The sequence below is a fragment of the Bubalus kerabau genome, chromosome 2 (genome assembly GCF_029407905.1).
Source record: "Bubalus kerabau isolate K-KA32 ecotype Philippines breed swamp buffalo chromosome 2, PCC_UOA_SB_1v2, whole genome shotgun sequence".
NCBI lineage: Eukaryota > Metazoa > Chordata > Mammalia > Artiodactyla > Bovidae > Bubalus > Bubalus kerabau.
In genome coordinates, this window is record NC_073625.1 from 109,584,788 (window position 1) to 109,610,744 (window position 25,957).

Consider the following 25,957-nt stretch of genomic DNA (forward strand, 5'->3'; position numbering starts at 1 on the left):
TATTGTCTGAGCCACCAGGAAAGCCAATCACGTAACAGAGTGGTAATTGAAACACACTGTAGATTACATCCCTATGTCCAAAACAAAATTCTCATGGAAACTGCTGACTGGTCAAGCTGGGTGACATGTCCCACCCCAGCAGACAAAGTATAAGAGACATAAATACTAGCTCCTTCACAAAGAGAAGGGGAGGAGCCACCAGAGAAAACAGGAGAACTGTGTGCAATGAAGAATTTAACCTTGACTAAAGAGAGGTCTGTCTTTTGCCTTCAGCATTTGGGAGATAATCTCTAAATCCTTAAAATGTCATGCCTGACAAGAATATCTATGTTTGGCTGTGGTCCCTGGGCCAATAAGATAGGAACGATAATGATGCAGGGTAGGGCATGGAAGCCACACCAACAGTGTGACTTGGGGTGGGTACTTTGGGTCACACAACTTGACCCACTGAGGATCTGGAAACAGATCAGCCATGTGGATGGCCAACCACCCCCACAAGATAGAGCTCTAATAAGGTCACTAGACATCAAGACAGAGAAGGCAATGGCATCCCACTCCAGTACTCTTGCCTGGAAACTCCCATGGACAGAGAAGCCTGGTAGGCTGCAGTCCATGGGGTTGCTAAAAGTCAGACACGGGACACAACGGAGCGACTTCACTTTCACTTTTCACTTTCCTGCATTGGAGAAGGAAATAGCAACCCACTCCAGTGTTCTTGCCTGGAGAATCCCAGGGACGGGGGAGCCTGGTGGGCTGCCGTCTGTGACTGAAGCGACTTAGCAGCAGCAGTAGCAGCAGACACCAAGACTCAGGTGAGCTTCTCTGGCTGGTGATGCTTCATAATGCCAGAAAACAACTCTGTCCTGACTGCACAGGGAGAGGGGGCCCGGAAGCTCTGTGTTTGGTCTCTAACTTATCCATCTCTTCCATCAGCTGATTTTGATCTATATGCTTTCCCTGTAATTAACTATCAATGTCAGTTTAACAGCTTTTGGACTGTTTCATGAGTCTAATGAATTACTTAGAGTGTGGTTTGTGGAACACCCCAGAATCTTACAATTAGTAACAGAAGTAAAGGTGGTCTTGTGAACTCTGTTCCCGCTTACTTCATCTGGAAAAACTTCCCTCAGTAAGAGATTCAGTGAAAATATTCTGGGTAGTCACATACTATAATTGACATACACAAACAGTCCACAAATGAAGTTTTATAGACTTTCCTCTAAGGGAAATGAATAATCATAGTTTAGAACATTGGAAGAAGAAAAAAAAAAAAAGTCTACAGAATCAAGGACTATTCTCTTAAATTTTCCTGTAGAGGTTTATTATTTTAGTTAAGAAACACTAAAATTTGATAATGAATTTTTGCCATAAAGTATTCACATTTGCTTAAATTATCTGTGTAGTGAAATATACATAGTTCTCATTTCATGAAGGTGTCCTTTATAAAGTTACAAGTTAAATTTCCTGGCACTGTTATACAAGTACATTGTATTTATTCAACGCCAAAGTGCATATATTTTCCACATTTCAATGTTATAATTGTAATCTGCTTCCTGATTTTAAAAACATTTTTTTTCTGCAAAGCTGTTAAAATACTGGAGTGGGTTCACATTTCCTTCTCCAGTTATCAATGTAATGGTTTCTATTTTGGTCAATGGCAAAGAAATATTTATAGTGAATTAGTAAAGCCCAGTAAATTGTTAAAAGTCAGGTATCCAGTAATACTGCAAGTGCTGCACCTAATGCGATACCATTTTACATATGTTAGTATCTGGGGACACTCCACACATATCACAGAAAAACAAACTGAATGAGCAATGTGATTTTTTAAAGTCCTGGATACTGGGACTTGAAACATGAAACTGAAAACTTCTTGAGTTAAACAATTAGAACCTTGCTTGTCTCATTCCATGCGGTCCCCTTAGTGGCCTCACAAATCCTGGTACCTTCACCTCCCACTAGGTAGTAATGACAAATCATGATTCTCCAGCCCAGAAACCTCTCCTGAGATTCAGAGTTATATATCCAATTCTTAGTCAGATGCTTCATGAATCCACTATGTCCTACAGACAAATCAAACTTAACACATTAAAACCAGCTATATATATTTATATATGAATGAAAGTGAAAGTCACTCAGTCATGTCCGACTCTTTGTGACCCCATGGCCTGTGTCCTGCCAGGCTCCTCTCTCCATGGGTTTCTCCAGGCAATAATACTGGAATGGCTTACCATTCCATTCTCCAGGGGATCTTCCCAACCTAGGAACTGAACCCAGGTCTCCCGCATGGCAGGGAGACTCTTTGCCATCTGAAACACCATATTTATATATATAAATATGGTGTGTGTATATGTATGTATGTATGTGTATGTATATATATATATATATATATATATATATATATATAAGCTCAGTCGGTAAAGAAACTATCGTCCGAATGGTTGTATACTCCCACAATTCATATGTTGAATCCTAATCCCCAGTGTGAAAGTATTTAGAAGTGAGGGCTCTGGGAGTGACTAGGTGTGCTCACTAGGGTGATGGAGTACTCATGAATGGGATTTGTGCCCTTATAAAAGAAATCCCAGAAAGATCCCTCTTGCCTTCCACCAGTTGAGCACACAGAGAAAAGACACAGTCTATAAAGCAAGAAGTGGGCCTCAGCCAGACACGGAATATGTGGGCACCTTGATCTTAGAATTCCTAGCCTCCAAAACTGTGAGAAATACTGTCTGTCATTTATAAGCCACCCAAATTATGGTGTTTCATAACAGCCCCAGCAAGACTAAGACAGGTCCTCATTCTCTCTCTTATGAACAGAAGTCACATCCTGACTTGTGTCTGTGATCCTTTCCTTTACACTAAATTTACTTTAAAAATCGGTGAATTTCCTTGCCTCAATAATTGCCACTACTATATTGTACACCAGTCAGACTCATCTGTATTAATGCATAAAGCTGTCCAAATGAACTCATGATATAGATATTATTATTTCCAATTTCCAGGTGGGAAAAACAAAGGTTATGGGGCTTAAATTACTAAAAAGTGGAAAATTCAGAGATCAAGTCTTTTTCATCCCAAACCAGGGTTTATTCTGCTGTGCTACACAGCCTTCTAGCTATGTCATGGCCAAACAAACAGACAAAAAAGAAGAGGATGGGGAGGATGGAGCAGATGTTTCCTGTGAAAGCAGGACACGGATTTTCAAAAGAGCAGTTTGAGAAGTGGTACAAGTACACTTAAGAGCACTATTACTTGGGCATATAATTTAGTGAGGTCCATGGAATAAGGTGGCAGGGAAGATACGTTGGCAGCACATTCCACTGCACAAGTCATATGATACGAAACTGCCCACTGTTGAGACTGATGAGAGAAGGGAGTGACAGTGGGCATGCCTAACTATCGTATCAAAGGAATGCTTTCTAATCATTGGGCACGACTGTAATACATAAAGAAGAAGAAAAGTATGCTCATGGATCACTTAAATTTTAAACAGGATAGAATCTTCCCCATTTTTGAGAGCCAGCAGGTAGCCTGTCAGTACATCACGAGTGTGACAGGAGTGAGTCAGACAAGGAACTGGCAGGGTAAGTGTGGGCTGAGAGAATACAGTTCTTAGACAAAGAACAGCCTTTTTGGAGACGAAGAAAAAAAAGTATAGCCCTGAGGACAAGTGAAACCATCTAAATAGGGTCTCATGGCCATGCAAGAGTTGACATATTTGTTTTTGTTTTTTTTTTTTTTTTAATTTTATTTTATTTTTAGACTTTACATAACTGTATTAGTTTTGCCAAATATCAAAATGAATCCACCACAGGTATACACGTGTTCCCCATTCTGAACCCTCCTCCCTCCTCCCTCCCCATTCCCTCCCTCTGGGTCGTCCCAGTGCACCAGCCCCAAGCATCCAGTATCGTGCATCGAACCTGGACTGGCAACTCATTTCATACATGATATTTTACATGTTTCAATGCCATTCTCCCAAATCTTCCTACCCTCTCCCTCTCCCACAGAGTCCATAAGACTGTTCTATACATCAGTGTCTCTTTTGCTGTCTCGTACACAGGGTTATTGTTACCATCTTTCTAAATTCCATATATATGCGTTAGTATACTGTATTGGTGTTTTTCTTTCTGGCTTACTTCACTCTGTATAATAGGCTCCAGTTTCATCCACCTCATTAGAACTGATTCCAATGTATTCTTTTTAATGGCTGAGTAAGACTCCATTGTGTATATGTACCACAGCTTTCTTATCCATTCATCTGCTGATGGACATCTAGGTTGCTTCCATGTCCTGGCTATTATAAACAGTGCTGCGATGAACATTGGGGTACTCGTGTCTCTTTCCCTTCTGGTTTCCTCAGTGTGTATGCCCAGCAGTGGAATTGCTGGATCATAAGGCAGGTCTATTTCCAGTTTTTTAAGGAATCTCCACACTGTTCTCCATAGTGGCTGTACTAGTTTGCATTCCCACCAACAGTGCAAGAGGGTTCCCTTTTCTTCACACCCTCTCCAGCATTTATTACTTGTAGACTTTTGGATCGCAGCCATTCTGACTGGTGTGAAATGGTACCTCATAGTGGTTTTGATTTGCATTTCTCTGATAATGAGTGATGTTGAGCATCTTTTCATGTGTTTGTTAGCCATCTGTATGTCTTCTTTGGAGAAATGTCTATTTAGTTCTTTGGCCCAAGAGTTGACATATTTCTAACAGACATTATCTCAGAGAATTCTCTGACATACACATAGCAAATAAGAATAAGTAAATAAAAATGTGATTTAATTGTTTGAAGTCTGTGTTTTTTTTTTTATCTTTGACTCAGAGTATATTACTAGATTATTTACTAGTGTTGCTTATCCATTATCTAAACATTAAAAATACAACTAAAGATAAACTAGTTAGAATTCTAATGGGGCTGTAAAACACTGACTCCAGCTAATTAATTTAAAGACACTAATTTGAGTGATAATACAGCCACTCACCTGATAGTAGGGTCACGCACTGAGGAACAACTCTTAGGAAGGAAATTAAAAAGATCACCAGGTGTTGCGTCCAACACCCTTGAATTCTTGCCACTCTTACAGGAACCATTTCTTTAAAACCCATTATTCTCTGTAATAAAAAATATTTAGCCCATATAATTCAGTTTATTTTTAATATTTGGTCTAGAAATATATTACATGGTTTTCATCACAATAAGTTTACTCTTCTAATTAATTTTTAGTCCCATATGACTTGGTTTTAAATAAATGAGATAAAGATAATGCACAAAATGTTATCTGTTTTCTGTTTCCCTAACTTAGAAAAGTTCAGCTGAATATACTCTGTCTAAAAATGTAGTCATTTTCAGCTTTTAATATCCTCTGGGTCCCATTACCAGAACTGGAGAACTGGTAATTTCCTCATTACATGGCTTTGTTCATCCTCCAGTCAAAGGGCCCTCCTCCTTCTCCTCCCCTCCAGAAAGCAGGAGTCTGCTTTCATCCCAGGCTGGTCTGGTTCAGCAGCTTGTCCTTGCTCCTAAACACTTCTTCATTTGCTGTGCCCTCCATGACTGCATCCTCTGAGGCTCTCTGCAGAAATCATACAGATCAGGCACTTCCACAGACAGGCACTTCTAGAGAAAGCAGCTTCCTTATTTTTGCCTAGAGAATCCTGTGGACGGAGGAGCCTGGTGGGCTGCTGTCCATAGGGTCGCACAGAGTCGGACATGATGGAAGCGACTTAGCATGCATTCATGCATCGGAGAAGGAAATGGCAACCCACTCCAGTATTCATGCCTGGAGAATCCCAGGGACAGAGGAGACTGGTGGGCTGCCATCCATGGGGTCGCACAGAGTCAGACACAACTGAAGTGACTTAGCAGTAGCAGCAGCAGAGATGCCTAACTTCTGAACTGTGTGGTTTGGGCATGTTCACCATAGTACCATGTGAGTGAATTCTGATATTTAAGTGAACACAAATTATGTAACTGGCCCTGGGGAAGGCAGAAAAACTGGCCTTTAGCAGAATGGGAGGAAGTTTGTCATCTTTGTGGATAAGAAAAGACTTAAGTTGTTGGGGCTTGAACTGTGTCAAAAGATAGGTAGTGACAGTGTTGCTGGATATGAGTGACCATGACTATGCTATAAAGGAATTATTTTCTGGAGTATAAATGGAAGAATTAAATAATGTCTTACTTTTGTTAAGTATTCAAACTTCTCTGTAGAGTGTGCTCCTTCTCAGCCTCTAATGACCCCTTTTATGTGAATTTGCTCAGAGGCAAGGCAGGAATATCCAGCTGTGAAATATCAGTGAGAAGTTGGACTGCAGTCAGACTGATGACCACTGGGAGACAAAGTAGCCTGGCAACTGGCTGCTGCTAGAGTGAAAAGGCAGGAGAGTGTGGCCAGAGGGCCCCAGTGTGTCAGGAAGGGTGACTCAAGTGAGTGGAGGAGTGCAGACACAGGGCTCTGGAACCCAGAACAATAGAGAAGAGCTTCGGACCTGATCCTACCCACACAAAGCCTATCATAGGAGATGGGAATGAGCTAACTAGGCTACAACGGCTGTATCCTGTGATTTGTGGACTATTCCAAAATATACTTGGATAATGTAGGAGAGAGGTAAATAAATACATGAAGAGAAAGGGAAAAAAGAAGGAAGGACGGGAGGAAACAAGGAATATAGGAAACAACACAGGCAATGGCACCCCACTCCAGTACTCTTGCCTGGAAAATCCCATGGACGAAGGAGCCTGGTGGGCTGCAGTCCATGGGGTCGCTAAGAGTCGGACACGACTGAGTGACTTCACTCCCACTTTTCGCTTTCCTGCATTGGAGAGGAAATGGCAACCCACTCCAGTGTTCTTGCCTGGAGAATCCCAGGGATGGGGGAGCCTCATGGGCTGACGTCTATGGGGTCACACAGAGTCGGACACGACTGAAGTGACTTAGTAGTAGTAGTAGTACATAGGTAAAAGAAACAAAGACAGGAAAAGAAGTAAAGAATGCAAGGAAGCAAACATATTGATAGTTTATTATCATATTATATTTTATATAAATCTACATTTTATATACATTTACTCTAGAGGCAAGGTCTACTATTTTCACCATTTTATACATGAAGCAACTGAGGCTTAAGGAGGTTGAGAAAACTCTGAAAGTTCATGTACCTAGTAACTGGCAGAGCAGAGTTTCAATCCACAAAAATTAATTCCAGTAAAAACAAACTATAACATAATAAAATAAAAAGAAAAGTATGTTCTTTAACAGATGTTCTGAAAGCACAAAGGAGGAAACAAGGTTAATAGCATAATCTCAATCTTCTCCCTGGGACTCTTGCCATTTGTATGGGCACATTTGGTTGTTTTTGTTTAAATTTATTTCAAATCAATATCGTTACTTTACTCTTTTTTATTTAGAAAGAGCTATCACTATATGCTATCATTAGAAAAGACCCTGATGCTGGGAAAGATTGAAGGCAGGAGGAGAAGGGGATGACAGAGGAAGAGATGGTTGAGTGGTATCACAGACTCAATGGATAAGAGTTTGAACAAGCTTCAAGAGATGGTGAAGGACAGGGAAGCCTGATGTGCTGCAGTCCATGGGGTTGCAAAGAGTCAGACACGACTGAGCAACTGAAGGACAACAATCACTACATGCTAATTTCTAATAGGGGCTGCAAATATTTAAGATGACATCCTCTATAGTGTATAAGGTGTTGCTTTGGGGTTCAGATAGATTTTCTGTAATACTTTGTTGCATTTATTTGATAATTCTTGATAAACACACCTACTGAATGTTTTACCTCTGTCACTCAAAAGCTTCTCATTCTGCATCTTTACATCTAAGGTATGCAATTGACATAAATGACATCATAAGCAAGAATTTGTTTATATTTTTATTTAGCTAGTTTAAATACATATCATACACACATGGGTAAAAAAGCAAAGAGAACAAAAAGGTATACCATGAAATAGATATATATGTCTCAGCCAGTTAGTCATCTTTCCTGGAGGCAACTGATGCTTCCAGTGTTTAGTATAGCCTGCTGAAGATACTCACTGCATAGATACAAAAAGAGAAACACACACATATGAATGATGACTTTCCTATTCTAAATCTTTTGTCACTTACATATACATAGAAAATATAAAAATAGGAATAGATAATAGGCAATAGATTGATTATAGGTAGGTAAACAGATTGATAGATACAAAGACAGATATGTGCATGAAGAGATAAATAAAAAATTATTTCATATTAATACCTACAGGGACAATTCACTCTTTGGTGCAATATAATATTCCATTTAATAGTCATAGTATTTTCATTAATTTATCTATCAATCCTTGTTGAAAATGTTTAAGTTGTTCTCATTCTGTGCTATTACAGACCATAATGTAATGCATCTTTGAATGGATGTCATTTGGGACATATATAAATATACTCATGGGATAAATTCTGAAAAACAGGATTGCCCAATCAAAAGATATTTACACAGAGTGTTGTGATGAGCACTGGGGTGCATGTATATTTTCAAATTAGTGTTTTTATTTTCTTTGAATGAATACCTAGGAATGGAATTATTTTTAATAACCAAGATACGGAGGCAAGCTAAGTGGCCATCAACACATGAAGAAGATGTGGCATATACATATATATAATAGAATATTACTCAGACATAAAAAAGAATGAAATCTTACCATGTGCAACAACATGGATGAACCTGGAGGATATTATACTTCATAAATTAGAGAAAAACAAATATTTTCACTTATATGTAGAATCTAAAGAAAACAAATGAACTGTGAACAAAACAAAAACAGAAAACAAACTAGTGACTACCACAGGGGAGAGAGATGGGAGCAGGGGTGAAACAGGTGAAGGGGCTTAGAGGTAAAAATGCACAGTTATAAAATACGTAAGTCACAGGGATGTAACGTGCACACAGGGAAAATAGTCAATGTTTTATAATAGCTTTGTTATATGTGTAATCTATAAAGATATCAAATCACTATGGCATACACTTGAAATTAATATAGGTCAACTATCAGTTCAGTTCAGTTGCTCAGTCCTGTCCAACTCTTTGCAACCTCATGGACTGCAGCAGGCCAGGCCTCCATGTCCATCACCACTCTCAGAGTTTACTTAAACTCAGGTCTACTGAGCCAGTGATGCCACCTAACCATCTTTCTCTGTTGTCCCCATCTCCTTCCACCTTCAATCTTTCCCAGCATCAGGGTCTTTTCAAATGAGTCAGCTCTTTGCATCAGGTAGCCAAAGTATGGGAGTTTCAGCTTAAGTATCAGTTCTTCCAATGAATATTCAAGACTGATTTCTTTTAGGATGGACTGGTTAACCTCCTTGCAGTCCAAAGGACTCTCAAGAGTCTCCAACACCACAATTCAAAACCATCAGTTCTTTGGCTCTCAGATTTCTCTATAGTCCAACTCTCACATCCATACATGACTACAGGAAAAACCATATCTGTGAATAGACAGATCTTTGTTGACAAAGTAACGTCTCTGCTTTTTAATATGTTGTCTAGGTTGGCCATAACTTTTCTTCAAGGAGAAAGTGTCTTTTAATTTCATGGCTGCAATCACCATCTGCAGTGATTTTAGAGCCCCCAAAAATAAAGTCTGTCATTGTTTCCCCATCTATTTGCCATGAAGTGATAGGACCAGATGCCGTGATCTTCATTTTTTGAAGTTGAGTTTTAAGCCAATTTTTTGACTCTCCTCTTTCACTTTCATCAAGAGACTCTTTAGTTCTTCACTTTCTGCCATAAGGGTGGTGTCATCTGCATATTTGAGGTTATTGATATTTCTCCCGGCAATTGTGATTCCAGCTTTTGCTTCATACAGTCCAGCATTTCTCATGATGTACTCCGCATATAAGTTGAATAACCAGGGTAACAATATACAGCCTTGACGTACGCCTTTCCTAATTTGGAACCAGTCTGTTGTTCCATGTCCAGTTCTAACTGTTTCTTCTTTACTTGCTTACAGATTTCTCAGGAGGCAGGTAAGGTGGTCTGGTATTCTTACTGTTGAAGAATTGTCCACAGTTTGTTGTTATCCACACAGTCAAAGGCTTTGGTATAGTCAATAAAGCAGAAGTAGATGTTTTTCCGGAACTCTTTGCTTTTTTGATGATCCAACATATGTTGGCAATATAATCTCTGGTTTGTCTGCCTTTTCTAAAACCAGCTTGAACATCTGGAATTTCATGGTTCACATACTGTTGAAGACTGCTGGATAATTTTGAGCATTACTTTGCTAGTGTGTGAGATGAGTCCAATTGTGCAGTAGTTTGAGCATTCTTTGGCATTGCCTTTCTTTGGTATTGGAATCAAAACTGATCATTTCCAGTCCTGTGGCCAATGCTGAGTTTTCCAAATTAACTGGCATATTGAGTGCAACACTTTAATAGCATTATCTTTTAGGATTTTAAATAGCTCAACTGGAATTGCATCACCTCCACTAGCTTTCTTTGCAGTGATGCTTCCTAAGGCCCACTTGACTTTGAAACCCAGGATGTCTGGTTTTAGGTAAGTGATCATAACATTGTGGTTATCCGGGTCATGAAGATCTTTTCTTGTATAGTTCTTCTGTGTATTCTTGCCACCTCTTCTTAGTATCTTCTGCTTCTGTTAGGTCCATACCATTTCTGTCCTTTATCGAGCCCATCTTTGCATGAGATGTTCTTTTGGTATCTCTAATTTTATTGAAGAGATCTCTAGTCTTTCCCATTCTTTGTTTTCCTCTATTTCTTTGCATTGATCACTGAGGAAGGCTTTCTTATCTCTCCTTGCTATTCTTTGGAACTCTACATTCAAACGGTATGTCTTTCCTTTTCTCCTTTGCCTTTCACTTCCTTTCACAGCTATTTGAAAGGCCTCCTCAGACAACAATTTTGCCTTTTTATATTTCTTTTTCTTGGGATTGTTCTTGATAACTGCCTCCTGTACAATGTCACGAAAGCCCATCCATAGTTCTTCAGGCGCTCTGTCTGTCAAATCTAATCCCTTGAATCTATTTGTCATTTTCACTGTATAATCATAAGGGATTTGATTTAGGTCTTACCTGAATCGTCTGGTGTTTTTCCCAACTTTCTTCAATTTAAGTCTGAATTTGGCAATAAGGAGTTCATAATCTGAGCCACAGTTTGCTCCCAGTCATGTTTTTGCTGACTGCATAGAGTTTCTCCATCTTTGGCTGCAAAGAATATAATCAATCTGATTTCAGTGTTGACCATCTGGTGATGTCCATATGTAGAGTCTTCTTTCGTGTTGTTGGAAGAGAGTGTTTCCCGTGACCAGGGCATTCTCTTGGAAAACTCTATTGGCCTTTGCCCTGTTTCATTCTGTACTCCAAGGTCAAATTTGCCTGTTACTCCAGATTATTTATTGACTTTCTACTTTTGCATTCAAATCCCCTATAAAGAATAGGACATCTTTTGTGGGTGTTAGTTCTAGAAGGTCTTGTAGGTCTTCATAGAACTGTTCAACTTCAGCTTCTTCAGCTTTACTGATCAGGGCATAGACTTGGATTACTGTGATATTGAATGGTTTGCCTTGGAAATGAACAGAGATCATTCTGTCATTTTTGAGACTGTATCCAAGTACTGCGTTTCAGACTCTTTTGTTGACTATGATGGCTACTCCATTTGTTCTAAGGGATTCTTGCCCACAGTAGCAGATATAATGATCATCTGACTTAAATTCACCCATTCCAGTCCATTTTATTTCATTGATTCCTAAAATGTCAATATCCACTCTTGGCATCTCCTGTTTGACTACTTTCAATTGACTATGCCAAAGCCTGTGACTGTGTGGATCACAATAAACTGTGGAAAATTCTGAAAGAGATGGGAATACCAGACCACCTGATCTGCCTCTTGAGAAATTTGTATGCAGGTCAGGAAGCAACAGTTAGAACTGGACATGGAACAACACACTGGTTCCAAAAAGGAAAAGGAGTATGTCAAGGCTGTATATTGTCACCCTGCTTCTTTAACTTATATGTGAAGTACACCATGAGAAATGCTGGGCTGGAGGAAGCACAAGCTGGAATCAAGATTGGCGGAAGAAATATCAATAACCTCAGATACGTAGATGACACCACCCTTATGCCAGAAAGTGAAGAGGAACTAAAGAGCCTCTTGATGAAAGTGAAAGAGGAGAGTGAAAAAGTTGGCTTAAAACTCAACATTCAGAAAACTAAGATCATGGCATCCAGTCCCATCATTTCATGGCAAATAGATGGGGAAACAGTGGGTGGCTTTATTTTTTGGAGCTCCAAAATCACTGCAGATGGTGATTGCAGCCACGAAATTAAAGAAAGTTATGGCCAAACTAGACAGCATATTAAAAAGCAGAGACATTACTTTGCCAACAAAGGTCCATCTAGTCAAGGCTATGGTTTTTCCAGTGGTCATGTATGGGTGTGAAAGTTGGACTGTGAAGAAAGCTGAGTGCCAAAGAATTGATGCTTTTGAACTGTGGTGTTGGAGAAGACTCTTGAGAGTCCCTTGGACTGCAAGGAGATCCAACCAGTCCATCTTAAAGGAGATCAGTCCTGGGTGTTAATTGGAAGGACTGATGTTGAAGCTGAAACTCCAATACTTCGGCCACCTCATGCAAAGAGTTGACTCATTTGAAAAGACACTGATTCTGGGAAAGATTGAAGGCAGGAGGAGAAGGGCATGGCAGAGGATGAGATAGTTGGATGGCATCACCAATTCAATGGACATGAGTTTGCGTAAACTCCAGGAGTTGGTGATGGACAGGGAGGCCTGGTCTGCTGTGGTTCATGGGGTTGCAAAGAGTCGGACATGACTGAGCCACCTAACTGGACTGAAGTGATTTTGCCTTGATTCATGGACCTAACATTCCAGGTTCCTATGCAATATTGCTCTTTACAGCATGAGACTTTACTTCCATCACCAGTCATATCCACAACTGGGTGCTGTTATTTCTTTGGCTCCATCTTTTCATTCTTTTTGGAGTTATTTCTCCACTCTACTCCAGTAGCATATTGGGCACCTACCAAACTGGGGAGTTCATCTTTCAGTGTCCTATCTTTTTACCTTTTCATATTCTACTATACTTCAATAAATAAAATTAATTTAAATGGGAAAATTTCAATATTCACATATTATTTTTAATAAATATTTGACAAACTGACTCATAGAACTTGAGCCAATTTGCATTCCTCAAATAATACATGAAAGTAACCATTTCTCTCTTTTTTTTTTTTTGAAGTGAACCGTTTTTAAAATGTTTATTGAATTTACAATATACTTTCCATTTTACCTTTTGGTTGTCTGGCCAAAAGGCATGTGAGATCCAATCTCCCTGGTTAGGATGGAATCCACACTCCTTGCCTTGGAAGGTGAAGTGTTACACACTGGACAGCCATAGACGTCCCAACTACGTCTGTTAGTCAACTGTTTTCTGTACAATTTTACTGAGAAAATAAATTTTAAAAAACAGTAACCCATTTTAAAATCAATTTTCAGTTTTTAAATGAACAACCTAAAATTTTTTCAAGACAGCTATGTCCGGTGTATCTTTTCGTTGCTTTTCTTTAACCCTACTTCCACTGTGCAGCTGACTAAGGCTGTCTTAAGTAGGCAGTCTTACTGTGTGTAAGATTCACTTCTATATGAATGACCTCCCTGGATTTATGCAGTACATAATCTTTGCAGCCTCTATGGCGCCTCATTGTCAGTCATTCTCTATTCATTTCTAGGTATAATTTAATCATTATGAAAATTCACATTCTGCACCTGATATGTAAAGGATCTCAGGTGATCAATTGTAGTTTGACTTAATTTAAGTTTTTGTTGTTGAGTTTGCTTCTTAAATTTTTATGAAATCTAGTTTATCTCTCTGATGTGAATGTCTCTAGGACTTTGTGTAGCATTTAAGAAAGTCTTCTACTCTAATAAATATAACTCTTTTATATTATATTGTCTTCTATAACTTTCATATTTCTTTTTTTTTAATTTTAATGTTTGATCTAAGAGAACTTTGTTCAGAGTAAGAAGAAAATAATGTTTTTCTGCAAATTTATTCAGTTGTCCTAAAACCATTTACAAAATAACTTGTTTTCTCCACTGTTGAATGCAATTCATCTCTAACATATACTAAAATTCCAGAATATATGAATCTATTTCTGGACTCATTTTTCTATTTCATTAATCAGTTTATTCATATATTAGTAATTCATACCAAAATTTTCCCCTGTGACATCTCTTTTTCAAGTTTTTCCTGGATATATCTTTTTCTTAATTTTTCCATGAGTTTCAGAATCACATTGGTTAGGTGACCTGCTGATGTTTGGGGGGGCTAATATTTTATTTATATTAATTTGAGAGGAAAAAAAACTTTGTGAGAGAGTAGCCCTATGTAAGCAGAAGGTAAAAAAGCTTTCTCATTTGTTTGAAATATCTTTCACAACTGTCAATAAGTTTATAAATTTTCTTCTTGAACATTCCTTGTTAAATTTATTACTATAATTGTACTGTTTTTGTTGTTGCTATTATAAACAGGATCTTTTTAACCATCATTATTTTTCTTACTGACTTTGTTCATCTATAGAATGGCAACAAATTTTGGTATATTAATTTTATATTATGACACTTTATTGAATTACTTTTATTTATAGTCTTTTTGGTTAATTATGTTAGATTTTCAAGGAGACAATTATAACATCTGCAGATAATTATATTCTTATGCTTTTTATTTGTACATATTCTGCATCTTTTTACTGTCTGTTTCTATTCGTATTTCCTGAGAAAAAGGTTTAATTATCTGGGAATTAGTGGGCATCTTTCTTTATCCCTGATGTTAGTGGAAATTTTTATAGTATTTTACCAATAATCATGATGCTGGTATTTGGTATGAGATAAATATATTTCTATTTTTAAAATTGTTTTTTTTTTTGTCAAGAACAGATTTTATCCAATGTCTTTTCATCATCCAAGATGACATGAGATTTCTCTTAAAATCTATTAATGAGGTGATTACTTAATAGACTGCCTATCATTGACCATCCTAATATATCTTAAATAATATTCCATTTGATCAAGGAGTACTATTTTTTTGCTGTGAAGTTTGGCCATCTCCCTAGTTAATATTTTCCTAGTAGAATGCCACTTGGTTTTTAATACTCAAACTTTATGAAACATACATAACTTTCTGTATAATGTTTTTCAGCTGATGTTTCCATAGGTAACTATATTTACAGCTCAAAAATTCAGTGTATCATATCTAACAAAATAATGCGCAGAAAATCCTCAAGTTACATTCCACATAAAATTGGCACATGTTGAATGTCAACACGGAGGATCTGCATGACAGCACTACAAGAAACATTTCTTTTAAAAATAGCCTAATGTCAGTTCTCGACTTTCCCCTCCTCTTTCCCGTTTTATTTCTTCACTTCTCTTCCCTACCCGAACAACTCGCTCCAGAAGGCATTAGATGGAACCAAGCGGTGTAGGCGTCGGCACGGTGGCAAGAAAGGGGAAAATCGGCGACTGGACACAAACATCAGCCTGATGATAGTGACGATGATACACACACGAGAGGGGAGAGGAGCGACCAGCATGGAGTTTCAGAACCCGAGTGTGCTGAGTAGCATGTACAGGAAGGTTTTGGCAAGTGGCTCAGCATGGGGAATCCCAACACAGGCAGAATAAGAATAGCTTCCTCACAACAAGATGGCCCCACGTAGAGACAGGAGGGATAAAGAAGACAGTCACATAGGTAGCAGAGGCAACAGCAGTACTGTGGTGTTGGTTACAGACACACAAAAAACAGAGTAAACCTATTCACAATATGGAAAGGCTGGCTTCTCACTGTCAGAGAAAATAATTGCAAACATTCAAAGGGAGAAAATGAAAGTGAATCCCGTGGTATTTGGATTGAAATGGAAAGTACTATTGAACATCTGTGGAACTCAATATAGATAGATAACTATAGAAATAAATACAGATATAAATATGTATATATGTATACCCCAGCTCTGTTCACCAAGACAGCCTAGAGACAGGGACACCTCAAAAACTAATGAGTCAGCATACCTAGCCCTCCTATCTTGATTTATAAATTCCATTCTCCACCCCAAGAAACCAAGGATATTTGGAGAAATGACTGATTTTAAGATTGGAGTAGGGACAGTACAAAAAAAAACCAGGGATATCTTGTTGTGAGGGGAACTAAGAAAGTGTTTAAATTTATGGCAAAAGCATGTTAAAACCAGTTTAAAGGTTTTATATATTCAAGAAATATCTTAAAAACAAATAATGGAATAGATCATAAATTTTTCAGTAAGCATATAGGAGAAGAGACAAAATAGAGTGAACAGGGAAAGAAGCGTGAATTCCTTGAACGTATCTTTAAAATATTTGAGTTAGAAACTATAGCAATATCCTCCTAATTTTAAAAATATTAAAATTAATCAATATCAACTAAACATAAAAGTGAAAGCGAAAGTCACTCAGTCATGTCCAACTCTTTGCGACCCTATGGACAATACTGTTCATGGAATTCTCCAGGCCAGAATACCGGAGTGGGTAGCCTTTCCCTTCTCCAGGGGATCTTCCCAACACAAGGATTGAACCCAGGTCTCCTGCATTGCAGGCAGATTCTTTAACAGCTGAGCCACAAGAAAGCCAAAAATAAAGCTAAATATGTATTCAGTTAAATGACCCATTCCAAGAGATTTTAAAACACAATAATTCAATGTTACATGACTAGTAGAATATATTATAGAAAAAAAAGTGCAAACAGGGTTTTCAAATGTTTTTAGTAATCAAAATTGTTTCTAGTAGTACAATAGTGGATTTTTGCATCTGTGTGTTAGATGATAAAGCAAATAAGAAATTATGGGACATTTTACCATTTCCAGCACCACCACTGAGAACGGCATTTCTTCCCATGTAATAAAAGTAATATAATTGAAAGAAGAAGCCAAGTTAATAACCTGTTATTCTTGTGGGTGGTATTAGGGAGTGCTCTAATTTCATTCTTTTACATGTAGCTGTCTAGTTTTCCCAGCTGTCAGTTTCCCAGCTGTCTAGTTTTCCCAGACTTTTAAAACTGTGACTCACTACTGTCCACCTATAATTTATATAATATTGTACCTCAACCATGCTCCAATAATTTTTTTTAAAAATCCTTACTATTCTTACTTTCAAACTCATAGAAATATCAAAATAAACTCATGATATATTTTATCTTTAAAAAGCAATCCTATCTTTATTCACTGAAAAGACTTAGAAACATTGTCTAAACCAGTAGCAATACACACTCCTATTGTAAACACTGTAGTCTCTATATACCATTTTGCATTTAAAGGAAATAGGACTTAGAGAAATGGCTGATTCATTTCTGTATGAGTCCAGAATATTTTGACATACTAGAGAAATTATCAAAGACTATTAAGTTTGGGGTCAGAATAACTCAGGAGCCAATTTCAAAAGGTTCCCACTATCAAAAATGGGAAAATTTGTGCAAGAATTAGAATTAAAACTGTAATGAATTAAAACATACTAAACGTATTTCATGGAGAAGGCAATGGCACCCCACTCCAGTACTCTTGCCTGGAAAATCCCATGGACAGAGGAGCCTGGTAGGCTGCAGTCCATGGGGTCGCTAAAGGTCGGACACGACTAAGCGACTTCACTTTCACTTTTCACTTTCCTGCATTGGAGAAGGAAATAGCAACCCACTCCAGTGTTCTTGTCTGGAGAATTCCAGGGACAGGGGAGCCTGGTGGGCTACCATCTATGGGGTTGCACAGAGTTGGACACGACTGAAGCAACTTAGCAGCAGCAGCAGCAAACATATTTCAAACTATTAATTCAAATAATAGTAAAAAAAAGAAACCTTTATCTTAATTGGTCATTATTTAATGGTTCAATGTATTCTTTGAAATCTTTTATTTGAAGAATAAAAGGAAATAATCAGATATTCATGCTAACTTTCTCATATCATATGAAGACAGAGTAACTAAATCAAGATAAAGGGAAGTGTCTTTTTATAGAAATACTCTGGGTAATAAATAGAGAAGAAATGAGTGAAGTAAAATATCACCATAAGTAAGTGGATCAATAATTGATCTAGACAGCGAATATCAGGGACTGCTAATAACCAGGCACTGTGTGACGTCAGTAGTAAACAGTCCTGCTGACAACCCTTGACACTCAATTTGACCAAGCCCTAGGTCAGACTACCAATTTATACAAAATAAGTAGTGTTAAATTCCACCAAGGACATGCTATCAGCAAAATTTAGAGTGCAGCTAATTCTCTAGAACAAATGACCCAAGTTCTTCAACACAGAAATTACAAAATTAAACAAATAATAAATAAATAATAGACATAAGAATAAAATAGTAAGAGTGGAAGAGAAGGAAGCCAGAAGAGTAAAAGATTTAAGAGATATCATCTAGTCAGAGCATTGTAATTTTAACTGGATTCTGAAATGTTATATATATATATAATACATATAAATAAAAATTCTAACAAAATTTGAAAACTGATGGCGATTAACAATATTGTAAAGTTAAAAAATAAAATAAAATTTTAAAAAATGATACTAAGAAATCACTGAGAATTTTTTACTTAAGATAATTTTATGGTTATTTTTAAAAGGAGTCCTTTGGTTTTAGAGATATACAATAATATATGTATAAATTAAGGAATAAGATGTCTGAGGGCAGCTTCAAAATAATATTAAGGGAGTAAGAGGTGGGAATGGAACTAGATTGGGGTTATAACTGATCAATGTTAAATATGGGTGATAATAGGGGTTCATTATACTATTCCACCTACTTTGGTATATGTTTCAAATTTTCCATGATAAAATTTTTTTTTAAATTGAGAAAAGGAAGGGGACAAGTGATGACAAAAAGAATCATTATTTATGAGAACTGCTAGAAAAGAAACTTGTAATAATTGGCTATAATAAGGAAATAAAAATATATTTAGTTTCATATACAATTAGCAAATAATCTTCTGACCTTCACTATGGAGAATTTATTTTTTTATAGGCTTTATCACATCAGAGAATATCTTATCTTTCAGGCACAAAGAATGGTTCAAAAATGAACAGAGATCAAACAGAGAGAAACAAAATGAGAATTTTGGCAACCGAGTGAGTGCCCCCTTTATCTGCCATATGTGAAGCAGACATGGAGGTTTGTGAATCCTAGATCCCCAAGACTCCCACATAGAGACAAGTTGCATCAGAATTAGTGCATCCCAGAAGAAAGCAGATCCACAACAGAGAGAAAGACTAGGTCCTTATAATGTCATAACCTTCTTCTGAGACCATCAAGTAATAATTAGACAAGGTTCTCTGTACTCAAAATAATCTTTAAAAGAATATTTATTATTAAATGTCAATAGATTTTGGTAAACTCTCTCTTAGCATTGTTGGAGGAATCCTGGAGAAATAAGAACTGGAAGATGGTACAGTTACATAGATTCCTAACAACTTGAACAGTTACACGTAGAATGTGGATAAATGATAGCTACAGACCTGAGGCGAGTATACTCAATACTCTTAGTCTGTACTAATCAGCATTTTATCATAATTTTGGATTAAGATACAGAAGGCATGCGTATCAATTTTTACATGCACGAATCTAGGAGTCATCAATAAATCATATAAAGTTAAATGAAGATTTAGGGATATCATAGTATCTTGGAATATGAGTTGCAATTGATGAGATCCTGTTTTATATGGATAAATGAACAGTTTTACATGAAACTTAAAGTTAATTTAAAAATCACAGAGAAAGAAGAAATAGTCTAAAAGGAAGTCATGGGTAAAGGCCTGGGGTTTCAATTGGATGCAAGCTCATCTGTGTATAATTGTACCAAAACAAAAACATATATAGATAACATAAATTTTAATAGGAGTAATATCTCTAAATCCACTGAAGTAATAGTCCCAACTGCATTTTGTGTTTTGCTCTTGCCAGAGTATTCAGTTCTTACTAACATGTTTAAGGAAACAGTTTTCAAAAGTGAAAGATTATTTAGAAGGAGAAAGGATGCTTATCAAGAAAGCTTATAATGGTTAATGATCTAAGACTGTTTAGCCTAAGGAAAATCAGACTGCATGGCAACTTTCTCATTTAATGAAAGAGGTGAAAATGTGCAGGAAAGGTATTTGATTTATTCTATGTAGAGCTAAAACTGGGACACAAGGATGAAATTACCAAGGTGTAGGTTTAAGTTAAAAAGAGAAAATATTTTCTACAAATCAGAGCTGTCTGAAATTAGAAGTTTCCTTATGGAAGCAATAAACTCACTGATCATCTGGAAATAAACCCAACCATCACCCACTCCCTGGTAGCTCAGGCAGTAAAGAATCTGCCTGAAATGCAGGAGACTGCCTGCAATGCAGGAGACCCTCGATCCCTGGGTCAAGAAGATCCCATAGAGAAGGAAATGGCAACCCACTCCAGTATTGTTGCCTGGGAAATCCCACGGACAAAGAAGCCAGGTGGGCTGCAGTCCATGGGGTTGCAAAGAGTCAGACATGACTTATCAATTAAACCACCACCACCATCATCCGTTTGGTTGAGTAGGTACCTCCCCATTAAAGGGAGTTGGGGATTGGAGCTAAATGAACTTTATAAGCATTTTACAACTTCATACCACATTATTAAATTAGCTATACTAATAAATAAATCAGATTTATTATCAGGCATTCCATACACCTTATCTATAATAACAGGATGCTATTGTTTTATAATTGCTATTAACCATTTCTTTAAAATATTGAGCTTTAAGAACAAAAAGAAAAACTCTCAGCTTCTTGCATGTATTTGCTTCTGCTTGACTCCGAGTTTTCCCCACCATATCTTTCAATCTAACCAACTCAGCTAATCCACCAAGCATGCCACTCCATGCACTTAATAACATCTAATGTACTGGCCAAAGTTTCCATTAAACTCTTACATTTTGTGAATCAGCAACTCTCTAATTGATTTACATTGCTTCTTCCTTTCTCTACTGATTGCCAGGCAAAAGTTTATAACAGCTATATGAATATATTCTGCTGAGCATAATCTAAAACCACATGACATTTCACAGAAAAAAACAAGTGAAAACTTACTGAGATTCATGGCATTTTATATGCATGAAACTTACATTTGTGATTTATTGCATAAAATTGAATAAAAAAAGTATTTCTCTTTGCTTCTTTTAATTTAAATATTAACTTATAAATTGCATCAGAGTATCACTTCATGGGAAATAGGTGGGGAAACAGTGGAAACAGTGTCAGACTTCATTTTTTGGGGCTCCAGAATCACTGCAGATGGTGACTGCAGCCATGAAATTAAAAGATGCTTACTCCTTGGAAGGAAAGTTATGACCAACCTAGATAGCATATTGAAAAGCAGAGACATTACTTTGCCAACAAAGGTCCGTCTAGTCAAGGCTATGGTTTTTCCAATGGTCATGTATGGATGTGAGAGTTGGACTGTGAAGAAAGCTGAGCACTGAAGAATTGATGCTTTTGAACTGTGGTGTTGGAGAAGACTCTTGAGGGTCCCTTGGACTGCAAGGAGATCCAACCAGTCCATTCTGAAGGAGATCAGCCCTGGGATTTCTTTGGAAGGAATGATGCTAAAGCTGAAACTCCAGTACTTTGGCCACCTCATGCAAAGAGTTGACTCACTGGAAAATACCCTGATGCTGGAAGGGATTGGGGGCAAGAGGAAAAGGGGACGACAGAGGATGAGATGGCTGGATGGCATGACCGACTTGATGGACATGAGTTTGAGTGAACTCCGGGAGTTGGTGATGGACAGGGAGGCCTGGCGTGCTGCTATTCATGGGGTCGCAAAGAGTCAGACATGACTGAGTGACTGAACAGAACTGAACTGATATTTTGCCAGACTCAGGTGTTTAGGATGTAACCCCAATATCTCTAGTGTGTATCATTGTAAATGGATGACATGTGAATCCATAAATCAAATTATTCCGAAATATTTATTGAGTGGCTATTTGTTGCACCTTCTCCTATTTCCTGAGAATACAAGGTAAACAAAACAGTCATGATCCCTGTCTTCATGAAGCTTAAAATCTAGTAGAATAGACACTAATCGTATTACCACATTGATGTCAAACATAAAACCTGAGTTGTGGTAACTGCTACAAAGGAGAGCTACAAGATGCTGTGAAAGCATATGAATAATGGGATTAGGTCTGGTCAAGGTTAGGAATATCTCCCCTAAACTAGTGCCAGGAGAGCTTCTCTGAAGAATGATGCAAAGTTCTCCCAGACGTGGAGAGCCACTTTATGCTTGAAAAAGTAAAAGTGAAAGTGTTCATCGTCCAGTCCTATCCAACTCTTTGCAACCCCATGGACTGTAGCCCACCAGCCTCCTCTGTCCATGAGATTTCCTAGGCAAGAATACAGGAGTGGGTTGCCATTCCCTTCTCCAGGGCATCTTTCCAACCCAGGGATCGAACCTGGGTTTCCTGCATTGCAGGCAGATTCTTTACCATCTGAGCCACCAAGGAACACCACTAAATGTTTTCCAGAGGAATGAAATATTTCAAGTAGAAAAGACTTGAAGAGGTCTGTGTGGTCAGAACAAGAAGGGAACCAACAATATAAAAAGATCCCAGAGAAGACAAACTAGACCACAAATATCCTTCAAAGGGGTGGGTGGTAAATATGATTGGGATTGGATAGCATTTCACATTGTCCTTGATCATGTGGTAAGAGGGGAGAGATATGACGATGCTGACTGGAAGCCAGTAAACTACTTATGAGGCTATTTTACTTGTCCATTTGAGAGAAGGGTTGCTTGGACTGGATTAACTATGCAAGGAATGAAACTGATTACATTCAGGGTTTCCCTGGTGGCTCAGTCAGTAAAGAATTCATTTGCAATGTAGGAGACCACCTACAATCCAGGACACCCAGGTTTGATCCCTGGGTTGGGAAGATCCCCTGGAGAAGGAAATGGTAACCCACTCCAGTATTCTTGTCTGGGAATTCCCATGGATAGAGGAGCCTGGCAGGCTACAATCCATGGGGTCGCAAGACTCGGACACAACTTAGTGACTAATCCACCACCAGTAGGAGATATCTAGAAGTTAAATGGGATATCATTTGAATAAAGCCTCTTGATGAAAGTGAAAGAGGAGAGTGAAAAAGTTGGCTTAAAGCTCAACATTCAGAAAACTAAGATCATGGCATCTGGTCCCATCACTTCATGGGAAATAAATGGGGAAACAGTGGAAACAGTGTCAGACTTTATATATTTGGGCTCCAAAATCACTGCAGATGGTGATTACAGCCATGAAATTAAAAGACGTTTACTCCTTGGAAGGAAAGTTATGACCAACTTAGATAGCATATTGAAAAGCAGAGATATTACTTTGCCAACAAAGGTCCATCTAGTCAAGGCTATGGTTTTTCCAGTGGTCATGTATGGATGTGAGAGTTGGACTGTGAAGAAAGCTGAGCGCCGAAGAACTGATGCTTTTGAACTGTGGTGTTGGAGAAGACTCTTGAGAGTCCCTTGGACTGCAAGGAGATCCAACCAGTCCATTCTAAAGGAGACCGGTCCTGGGTGTTCTTTGGAAGGAATGATGCTAAAGCTGAAACTCCAGTACTTTGGCCACCTCATGCGAAAAGTTGACTCATTGGAAAAGACTGATGCTGGGAGGGATTGGGGGCAGGAGGAGAAGGGGACATCAGAGGATGGGATGGCTGAATGGCATCACTGACTCGATGGACATGAGTTTGAGTGAACTCCCGGAGTTGGTGATGGACAGGGAGGCCTGGCGTGCCGCAATTCGTGGGGTCGCAGAGTCGGACATGACTGAGCAACTGAACTGAAATGAAACCTAACTCTATTTTGCCTATTACTTACATTTAAATAAACTGAGTTGTCTAGTGCCTCTTTATCCAGAGTGTTCCCTGAATTTGTGAGCTATTATACATTAGTCAGTGTTCTCCAAAGAAATGGAACCAATTGGATACACAAAGAAAGATTTGTTTTAAGGAACTGGCTCACACAACTGTAGAGGCTAACAAGTCTGAAAAGTGTAGGACAGGCCACAGGGCTGAAAATTCAGGCAGAGTCCTATGTGAGTTTCCGGGCAGAATTTCTTCTTCTCAGGAAAACCTCTGATTTTGCTCTTAAGACCTTCAAGGGATTATAAGGGGCAGACACATGAGTGTGGGTGCTTCGATTAAAAATTATACTTTGTTTTGAACTTTCTCATGCCTGGCCCTCTGTAATACTTATCCCATTCCTCAAACAAGCTATTAGGGCTTCCCTGATACCTCAGCTGGTAAAGAATCCACCTGCAATGAGGAAGACCTGGGTTCAAATCCTGAATTGGGAGGATCCCCTGGAGAAGGGAAAGGCTACCCACCCCAGTATTCTGGCCTAAAGAATTCCATGGACTGTATAGTCCATGGAGTCGCAAGGAGTCGGACACGACTGAATGACTTTTACTTTCACTTTCTTTCCTCAAACAACCATAAGCACCTGGATTATTTAGAAGAGCATAAATATTAAAAATAAAGAAAAATGCATTGGATGCATTAACTTGGATGTGTGTCCTGGTCAAGATGAGTCTAACATGACAAAGAAACCAAGCTACATGACACTACCGATCTGCTCAACTTAGCACATCTGTTAGGAATCTGAGTATTGCAAAGTCCTCAGTGTATCAGAAAATTGGAGGATTTATTGAAAACTCCCAAGAAATTTATTAAAAGTTTTCATGATGTCCAATCATTCCAAATACCTACAGGAACTCTAACAACTCTGGAGCCAAAGAAATGACCAGATTTTTGTTCTATTTTGGTGATTCGACGTCCTCATTTCTTCTCCTATATGAATCTCCCAAGCATGAGCAACACAACCACCACCAGAATGGTAACTTCTGGGTATGTGTATGTGCGGGTGTGTGCACTTGTGTACATTCATTTCAAATAAATTTTTAGCAAAATTTTTAAGTCAAAATACAGCATATTTTCTGATTTCTCCTTGTTAAAGTGTTTATTTACACATCATGGCCCCTAGCACATCACTTCCTCTCCCCCACCAAGGCATACACAGATGCACATACTGTGGAATTAATATATCTTTCCCCTGATAGTTCAGTAGTAAAGGCAGTGTATGAACCTGTGGATAAATGCAGTGCACCTGCCTGAGAGTAAATAATAAAGAGAATTTTCCGTCTTTACTAGGAAATTTGGAGGAAAATTTTTTTCAGATAAGTAGTTGGAATTTTTAAACATTTCTCTTATCTCTTCCTGGGACTTATCCTTTTCTACTACTTCCACTCTCTCTCTAACTTTTCTATTAATTTTTCTATGTATTTACTCATGCCTGTCACCCACAAACAGATTTCTTCAATATGAAGAGATTTCTCACTCACTGATTGATTTTCAGTTGTATCCATCTTATTGTTCATCTCAGCTTTTGTATTCTTAATTTTTGTAACTGGTTTTTTCAAACCTAATATTTCTACTTGGTTCTTAGTATGAATTTTTCTGCTCCATAGCCTCTTATAGCTCACTGAGCATGTTTTGCTTATTGTTTAATTCATCAATTCCAGTAATTCCCATATTGTGTGGTCTATTGTCTCTCTTTGAGTTCAACTTCTCAACTGCCTGGTTATTTTGGTCAGTGGACTCATGCTCCCCTGAGTATATCAGCTACCCTATCAGGTAATGTGCACAGAAGAAGGACCAATCCCCAGTCCCTAGGAGTTTGTGTCCTCCTTGGTGAGCTGCATAAAAAGTGAAGGGATGAACCCTGGGGAACAGTCCATTGCAGGCAGCATTTCCTACTTCCATTTGTTGTTACATTGTACCAATTAGGGATCCATTTTTTAACCACTAGAATAAAGCAACATTGGGAAGGGCTAGCCTCTTTAGTAATTATCCATTTGCCCTGGGA

At 38.1% G+C, this 25,957-nt stretch overlaps 1 long non-coding RNA gene across 7 annotated transcripts in view; it reads right to left on the bottom strand.

Moving 5' to 3' along the window:
* LOC129643556 (uncharacterized) overlaps positions 1-25,957 on the bottom strand; it is a 79,719-nt gene that overhangs the window by 26,919 nt on the left and 26,843 nt on the right. For 4 of the 7 annotated variants that reach the window (XR_008710374.1, XR_008710373.1, XR_008710368.1 and 1 more), the window contains exons 3-4: positions 13,306-13,459; positions 4,986-5,115 (exon numbers count right to left, since the gene is read on the bottom strand). The exons of 2 other annotated variants lie outside the window; for them this stretch is intronic. This is a non-coding gene — a long non-coding RNA (uncharacterized LOC129643556). The remainder of the gene's footprint in view (positions 1-4,985; positions 5,116-13,305; positions 13,460-25,957) is intronic. One more of the 7 variants, XR_008710369.1, reaches the window with a different exon arrangement.